The sequence below is a fragment of the Triticum dicoccoides genome, chromosome 3A (genome assembly GCF_002162155.2).
Source record: "Triticum dicoccoides isolate Atlit2015 ecotype Zavitan chromosome 3A, WEW_v2.0, whole genome shotgun sequence".
NCBI lineage: Eukaryota > Viridiplantae > Streptophyta > Magnoliopsida > Poales > Poaceae > Triticum > Triticum dicoccoides.
Genome location: NC_041384.1, coordinates 553,594,275 through 553,603,318, shown reverse-complemented (window position 1 = coordinate 553,603,318; position 9,044 = coordinate 553,594,275).

Sequence of the window (9,044 nt, the reverse complement as noted above, 5' to 3'; positions counted from 1 at the left end):
TGTTTTGGAGGGGGGTGTTGGTATTTATATAGGTGAGGGGGGGGATTTACTTGGGGTAGGGGACAAGAAATATAGTAGGAAAAGGAAAACGAAACAAAGGAAAAGGGGGGGGCTGCGGTGGCCAGAGTCCCGCTGGGACTCGGCTCGAGCGAGAGGCGGCAGCTTGGGGTGCTGGCGCCTGGCGCCTGGCGCGCGCGGGGCTGGGGCCTGGCCGGCCGGCCTGCTGGCTGGGCCTTGGCCCAAGGCGCTGCGGTTTTTTTTAAATCGGTTCCACACAGAAAAAACAAAAAAGAAAACTAAACTAAACGAACTCCAAAATTACTAAAGTAAATTTTCCCCGACTCCTAAAAATGAGTCGAACAAAATGAACTTTTCTCCGGGCCTAAAATGCAATTTTTGAAAACACGCATTTTTCCCTATCCAAATAAAATGCAAATAAAACTCCGGCAAAACAAAATTTGATCTATTTATTAAATCTTCATTTTTCCTCAATTTTGGGAAAGTCACATTATTCCCTCTCTTATATTTTTGATATCGGAAAAATTATTGAAGATGAAATAAATAAATCAAATGATCCTCTTTTCAAATTTGAGAGAACTCAAATATGAAAATAACGAAATCTCCAACTCTCTCCGTGGGTCCTTGAGTTGCGTGAAATTTCTAGGATCAACCAAAATGCATGAAAATATGCTATGCATGATGATCTAGTGTATAACATTCCAAATTGCAAATTTGGGATGTTACATTCCAAGTGTTGGGGAACGTAGTAATTTCAAAAAAATTTCTACGCACACGCAAGATCATGGTGATGCATAGCAACGAGAGGGGAGAGTATGATCTACGTACCCTTGTAGATCGCAACGGAAGCGTTGACACAACGTAGAGGAAGTAGTCGTACGTCTTCTTCCCGATCCGACCGATCCAAGCACCGTTACTCCGGCACTTCCGAGTTCTTAGCACACGTTCAGCTCGATGACGATCCCCGGGCTCCGATCCAGCAAAGCTTCGGGGAGGAGTTCCATCAGCACGACGGCGTGGTGACAATCTTGATGTTCTACCGTCGCAGGGCTTCGCCTAAGCACCGCTACGATATGACCAAGGTGGAATATGGTGGAGGGGGGCACCGCACACGGCTAAGGAACGATCACGAAGATCAACTTGTGTGTCTATGGGGTGCCCCCTGCCTCAGTATATAAAGATCAACTCCAAGTCCTAGTAGGAGTCCATCAAGAGGGGAGGAAGGGAGAAGGAAGTGGAGGAGAAGGAGAGGTGGCCGGCCCCCTTTTCCCTAGTCCAATTCAGACCAAAGGGGAGGGGGGGCGCAGCAGCCCCTTGGCCCTTTCTCCTCTTCCACTAAAGCCCATCAAGGCCCATTGCTTCTCCCGTAACAACCCGGTACTCCGAAAAATACCCGAATCACTCAGAACCTTTCCGATGTCCGAATATAGTCGTCCAATATATCGATCTTTATGTCTCGACCATTTCGAGACTCCTCGTCATGTCCCCGATCTCATCCGGGACTCCGAACTCCTTCGGTACATCAAAACTCATGAACTCATAATATAACTATCATCGAAACCTTAAGCGTGCGGACCCTACGGTTCGAGAACAATGTAGACATGACCGAGACACGTCTCCGGTCAATAACCAATAGCGGGACCTGGATGCCCATATTGGCTCCTACATATTCTACGAAGATCTTTATCGGTCAGACCGCATAATAGTATACGTTGTTCCCTTTGTCATCGGTATGTTACTTGCCCGAGATTCGATCGTCGGTATCCAATACCTAGTTCAATCTTGTTACCGGCAAGTCTCTTTACTCGTTCCGTAATACATCATCTCGCAACTAACTCATTAGTTGCAATGCTTGCAAGGCTTATGTGATGTGCATTACCGAGAGGGCCCAGAGATACCTCTCCGACAATCGGAGTGACAAATCCTAATCTCGAAATACGCCAACCCAACATCTACCTTTGGAGACACCTGTAATGCTCCTTTATAATCACCCAGTTACGTTGTGACGTTTGGTAGCACCCAAAGTGTTCCTCCGGCAAACGGGAGTTGCATAATCTCATAGTCATAGGAACATGTATAAGTCATGAAGAAAGCAATAGCAACATACTGAACGATCGGGTGCTAAGCTAATGGAATGGGTCATGTCAATCAGATCATTCAACTAATGATGTGATTCCGGTTAATCAAATAACAACTCCTTTGTCTATGGTTAGGAAACATAACCATCTTTGATTAACAAGCTAGTCAAGTAGAGGCATACTAGTGACACTCTGTTTGTCTATGTATTCACACATGTATTATGTTTCCGGTTAATACAATTCTAGCATGAATAATAAACATTTATCATGATATGAGGAAATAAATAATAACTTTATTATTGCCTCTAGGGCATATTTCCTTCAGTCTCCCACTTGCACTAGAGTCAATAATCTAGATCACATCACCATGTGATTAACATCGATAGTTCACATCATCATGTTATTAACACCCATAGTTCACATCGCCATGTGACCAACACCCAAAGGGTTTACTAGATTCGGTAATCTAGTTCACATCGCTATGCGATTAACACCCAAAGAGTACTAAGGTGTGATCATGTTTTGCTTATGAGAGAATCTTAGTCAACGGTCTTTCACATTCAGATCCGTTATGTATTTTGCAATTTTCTATGTCTACAATGCTCTACACGGAGCTACTCTAGCTAATTGCTCCCACTTTCAATATGTATCTAGATCGAGACTTGGAGTCATCCAGATCAGTGTCAAAACTTGCATCGACGTAACCCTTTACGGCGAACCTTTTTTTCACGTCCATAATCGAGAAACATATCCTTATTTCACTAAGGATAATTCTGACCGCTGTCTAGTGATCTACTCCTAGATCACTATTGTACTCCCTTGCCAAATCAGTGCAGGGTACACAATAGATCTGGTATACAGCATGACATACTTTATAGAACCTATGGCCAAGGCATAGGGAATGACTTCCATTCTCTTTCTATCTTCTGCCGTGGTCGGGTTTTGAGTCTTACTCAACTTCACACCTTGTAATACAGGCAAGAACTCTTTCTTTGACTGCTCCATTTTGAACTACTTCAAAATCTTGTCAAGGTATGTACTCATTGAAAAAACTTATCAAGCGTCTTGATCTATCTCTATAGATCTTGAACCTCAATATGTAAGCAGCTTCACCGAAGTCTTTCTTTGAAAAACTCCTTTCAAACACTCCTTTATGCTTTACAGAATAATTCTACATTATTTCTGATCGACAATATGTCATTCACATATACTTATCAGAAATGCTGTAGTGCTCCCACTCACTTTCTCGTAAATACAGGCTTCACCGCAAGTCTGTATAAAACTATATGCTTTGATCAACTCATCAAAGCATATATTCCAACTCCGAGATGCTTGCACCAGTCTACAGATGGATCGCTGGAGTTTGCACATTTTGTTAGCACCTTTCGGATTGACAAAACCTTCTGGTTGCATCATATACAACTCTTCTTTAATAAATCCATTAAGGAATGCAGTTTTGTTTATCCATTTACCAGATTTCATAAAATGCGGCAATTACTAACATGATTTGGACAGACTCAAGCATAGATACGAGTGAGAAACTCTCATCGTAGTCAACACCTTGAACTTGTCGAAAACCTTTTGGGACAATTCTAGCTTTGTAGATAGTAACACTACTATCAGCGTCCATCTTCCTCTTGAAGATCCATTTATTTTCTATGGCTTGCCGATCATCGGGAAAATCCATCAAAGTCCATACTTTGTTCTCATCCATGGATCATATCTCAGATTTCATGGCTTCAAACCATTTTGCGGAATCTGGGCTCATCATCGCTTCCTCATAGCTCGCAAGTTCGTCATGGTCTAGTAACATGACTTCCAGAACAGGATTACCGTACCACTCTGGTGCGGATCTCACTCGGGTTTACCTACGAGATTCAGTAGTAACTTGATCTGAAGTTACATGATCATCATCATTAGCTTCCTCACTAATTGGTGTAGTAGTCACAAGAACAGATTTCTATGATGAACTACTTTCCAATAAGGGAGAAGGTACAATTACCTTATCAAGTTTTCTAACTTCCTCCCACTCACTTCTTTCGAGAGAAACTCCTTCTCCAGAAAGTTTCCGAATTTAGCAACAAAAGTCTTGCCTTCGGATCTGTGATAGAAGGTGTATCCAATAGTTTCCTTTGGATATCCTATGAAGACATATTTCTCCGATTTGGATTCGAGCTTATCAGGTTGAAGCTTTTTCACATAAGCATCGCAGCCCCAAACTTTCAAAAACGACAACTTTGGTTTCTTGCCAAACCACAGTTCATAAGGCGTCGTCTCAACGGATTTTTGATGGTGCCCTTTTAACGTGAATGCAGCTGTCTTTAATGCATAACCCCAAAACGATAGTGGTAGATTGGTAAGAGACATCATAGATCGCACCATATCTAATAAAGTACGGTTATGACGTTCGGACACACCATTACATTGTGGTGTTCCAGGTGGCATGAGTAGTGAAACTATTTCACATTGTTTTTAACTGAAGGCCAAACTCGTAACTCAAATACTCTTCTCTACGATCAGATCGTAGAAACTTTATTTTCTTGTTATGATGATTTTTCACTTCACTCTGAAATTCTTTGAACTTTTCAAATGTTTCAGACTTATGTTTCGTCAAGTAGATATACTCATATCTGCTCAAATCATCTATGAAGATCAGAAAATAATGATACCTGTCGCGAGCTTCAATATTCATCGGACCACATACATCAGTATGTATGATTTCCAACACATGTGTTGTTCGCTCCATTGTTCCAAAGAACAGAGTCTTAGTCATCTTGCCTATGAGGCATGGTTCGCAAGCATCAACTGATTCATAATCAAGTGATTCCAAAAGCCCATCAGCATGGAGTTTCTTCATACGCTTTATACCAATATGACCTAAACAGCAGTGCCACAAATAAGTTGCACTATCATTATTAACTTTGCATATTTTGGTTTCAATATTGTGATTATGTGTATCACTACGATCGAGATCCAACGAACTATTTTCATTGGGTGTGTGACCATATAAGGTTTTATTCATGTAAACAGAACAACAATTTATTCTCTTACTTAAATGAATAACCATATTACAATAAACATGATCAAATCATATTCATGCTCAACGCAAACACCAAATAACACTTATTTAGGTTCAACACTAATCCCGAAATTATAGGGAGTGTGCGATGATGATCATATCAATCTTGGAACCACTTCCAACACACATCGTCACTTCACCCTTAACTAGTCTCTGTTTATTCCGCAACTCCCGTTTCGAGTTACTAATCTTAGCAACTGAACTAGTATCAAATACTGAGGGTTTGCTATAAACACTAGTAAAGTACACATCAATAACATGTATATCAAATATACTTATGTTCACTTTGCCATCCTTCTTATCCGCCAATCACTTGGGGTAGTTCCGCTTCCAGTGACCAGTCCCTTTGCAGTAGAAGCACTTAGTCTCAGGCTTAGGACCAGACTTGGGCTTCTTCACTTGAGCAGCAACTTGCTTGCTGTTCTTCTTGAAGTTCCCCTTCTTCCCTCTGCCCTTTTCTTGAAACTAGTGATCTTGTCAACCATCAACACTTGATGTTTTTCTTGATTTCTACCTTCGTTGATTTCAGCATCACGAAGAGCTTGGGAGTTGTTTCCGTTATCCCTTGCATATTATAGTTCATCACAAAGTTCTACTAACTTGGTGATGGTGACTAGAGAATTCTGTCAATCACTATCTTATCTGGAAGATAAACTCCCACTTGATTCAAGCGATTGTAGTACTCAGACAATCTGAGCACATGCTCACTAGTTGAGCGATTCTCCTCCATCTTTTAGCTATAGAACTTGTTGGAGACTTCATATCTCTCAACTCGGGTATTTTGTTTGAAATATTAACTTCAACTCCTGGAACATCTCATATGGTCCATGACGTTCAAAATGTCTTTGAAGTCCCGATTCTAAGCCGTTAGGCATGGTGCACTTAAACTATCAAGTAGTCATCATATTGAGCTAGCCAAACGTTCATAACGTCTGCATCTGCTCCTGCAATAGGTCTGTCACCTAGGGATGCATCAAGGACATAATTCTTCTATGCAGCAATGAGGACAAACCTCAGATCACGGATCCAATCCGCATTATTGCTACTAACATCTTTCAACACAATTTTCTCTAGGAACATATCAAAATAAACATATGAAAGCAACAACGTGAGCTATTGATCTACAACATAGATATGCTAATACTACCAGGACTAAGTTCATGATAAATTAAAGTTCAATTAATCATATTACTTAAGAACTCCCACTTAGATAGACATCCCTCTAATCCTCTAAGTGATCACGTGACAAATCAACTAAACCATGTCCGATCATCACGTGAGATGGAGTAGTTTCATTGGTGAACATCACTATGTTGATCATATCTACTATATGATTCACGCTCGACCTTTCGGTCTCCGTGTTCCGAGGCCATATCTGTATATGCTTGGCTCGTCAAGTATAACCTGAGTATTCCGCGTGTGCAACTGTTTTGCATCCGTTGTATTTGAATGTAGAGCCTATCATACCCGATCATCACGTGGTGTCTCAGCACGAAGAACTTTCGCAATGGTGCATACTCAGGGAGAACACTTCTTGATAATTAGTGAGAGATCATCTTATAATGCTACCGTCAATCAAAGCAAGATAAGATGCATAAAAGATAAACATCACGTGTAATCAATATAAGTGATATGATATGGCCATCATCATCTTGTGCTTGTGATCTCCATCTTCGAAGCACCGTCGTGATCACCATCGTCACCGGCGCGACACCTTGATCTCCATCGTAGCATCGTTGTCGTCTCGCCAATCTTATGGTTCCACGACTATCACTGCCGCTTAGTAATAAAGTAAAGCATTACATCGCGATTGCATTGCATACAATAAAGCGACAACCATATGGCTCCTGCCAGTTGCCGATAACTCGGTTACAAAACATGATCATCTCATACAATAAAATTTAGCATCATGTCTTGACCATATCACATCACAACATGCCCTGCAAAAACAAGTTAGACGTCCTCTACTTTGTTGTTGTAAGTTTTACGTGGCTGCTACGGGCTTAAGCAAGAACCAATCTCACCTACGCATCAAAACCACAATGATAGTTTGTCAATTTGACTCCATTTTAACCTTCGCAAGGACCGGGCGTAGCCACACTCGGTTCAACTAAAGTTGGAGAGACAGTCGCCCGCAAGCCACCTATGTGCAAAGCACGTCGGGGGAACCGGTCTCGCGTAAGCGTACGCGTAATGTTGGTCCGGGTCATCTCGTCCAACAATACCGCCGAACCAAAGTATGACATGCTGGTAGGCAGTATGACTTATATCGCCCACAACTCACTTGTGTTCTACTCGTGCATATAACATCAACACATAAAACCTAGGCTCGGATGCCACTGTTGGGGAACGTAGTAATTTCAAAAAAATTCCTACGCACACGCAAGATCATGGTGATGCATAGCATAGAGAGGGGAGAGTATGATCTACGTACCCTTGTAGATTGCAACGGAAGCGTTGACACAACGTAGAGGAAGTAGTCGTACGTCTTCTTCCCGATCCGACCGATCCAAGCACCGTTACTCCGGCACCTCCGAGTTCTTAGCACACGTTCAGATCGATGACGATCCCCGGGCTCCGATCCAGCAAAGCTTCGGGGAGGAGTTCCGTCAGCACGACGGCGTGGTGACAATCTTGATCTTCTACCGTCGCAGGGCTTCGCCTAAGCACCGCTACGATATGACCGAGGTGGAATATGGTGGAGGGGGGCACCGCACACGGCTAAGGAACGATCACGAAGATCAACTTGTGTGTCTATGGGGTGCCCCCTGCCTTAGTATATAAAGGATGGAGGAGGAGGAGGCCGGCCAAGGCTATGGTGCGGCCAGGATGGGAGTCCTACTAGGACTCCAAGTCCTAGTAGGAGTCCATCAAGAGGGGAGGAAGGGAGAAGGAAGTGGAGGAGAAGGAGAGGTGGCTGGCCCCCTTTTCCCTAGTCCAATTCGGACCAAAGGGGAGGGGGGGCGCAGCAGCCCCTTGGCCCTTTCTCCTCTTCCCACTAAAGCCCATCAAGGCCCATTGCTTCTCCCGTAACTACCCGCTACTCCGAAAAATACCCGAATCACTCAGAACCTTTCCGATGTCCGAATATAGTCGTCCAATATATCGATCTTTACCTCGACCATTTCGAGACTCCTCATCATGTCCCCGATCTCATCCGGGACTCCGAACTCCTTCGGTACATCAAAACTCATAAACTCATAATATAACTGTCATCGAAACCTTAAGCGTGCGGACCCTATGGTTCAAGAACAATGTAGACATGACCGACACACATCTCCGGTCGATAACCAATAGCGGGACCTGGATGCCCATATTGGCTCCTACATATTCTACGAAGATCTTTATCGGTCAGACCGCATAACAGTATACGTTGTTCCCTTTGTCATCGGTATGTTACTTGCCCGAGATTCGATCATCGGTATCCAATACCTAGTTCAATCTTGTTACCGGCAAGTCTCTTTACTCGTTCCGTAATACATCATCTCGCAACTAACTCATTAGTTGCAATGCTTGCAAGGCTTATGTGATGTGCATTACCGAGAGGGCCCAGAGATACCTCTCCGACAATCGGAGTGACAAATCCTAATCTCGAAATACGCCAACCCAACATCTACCTTTGGAGACACCTGTAATGCTCCTTTATAATCACCCAGTTATGTTGTGACGTTTGGTAGCACCCAAAGTGTTCCTCCGGCAAACGGGAGTTGCATAATCTCATAGTCATAGGAACATGTATAAGTCATGAAGAAAGCAATAGCAACATACTAAACGATCGGGTGCTAAGCTAATGGAATGGGTCATGTCAATCAGATCATTCAACTAATGATGTGATCCCGTTAATCAAATAACAACTCCTTTGTCTATGG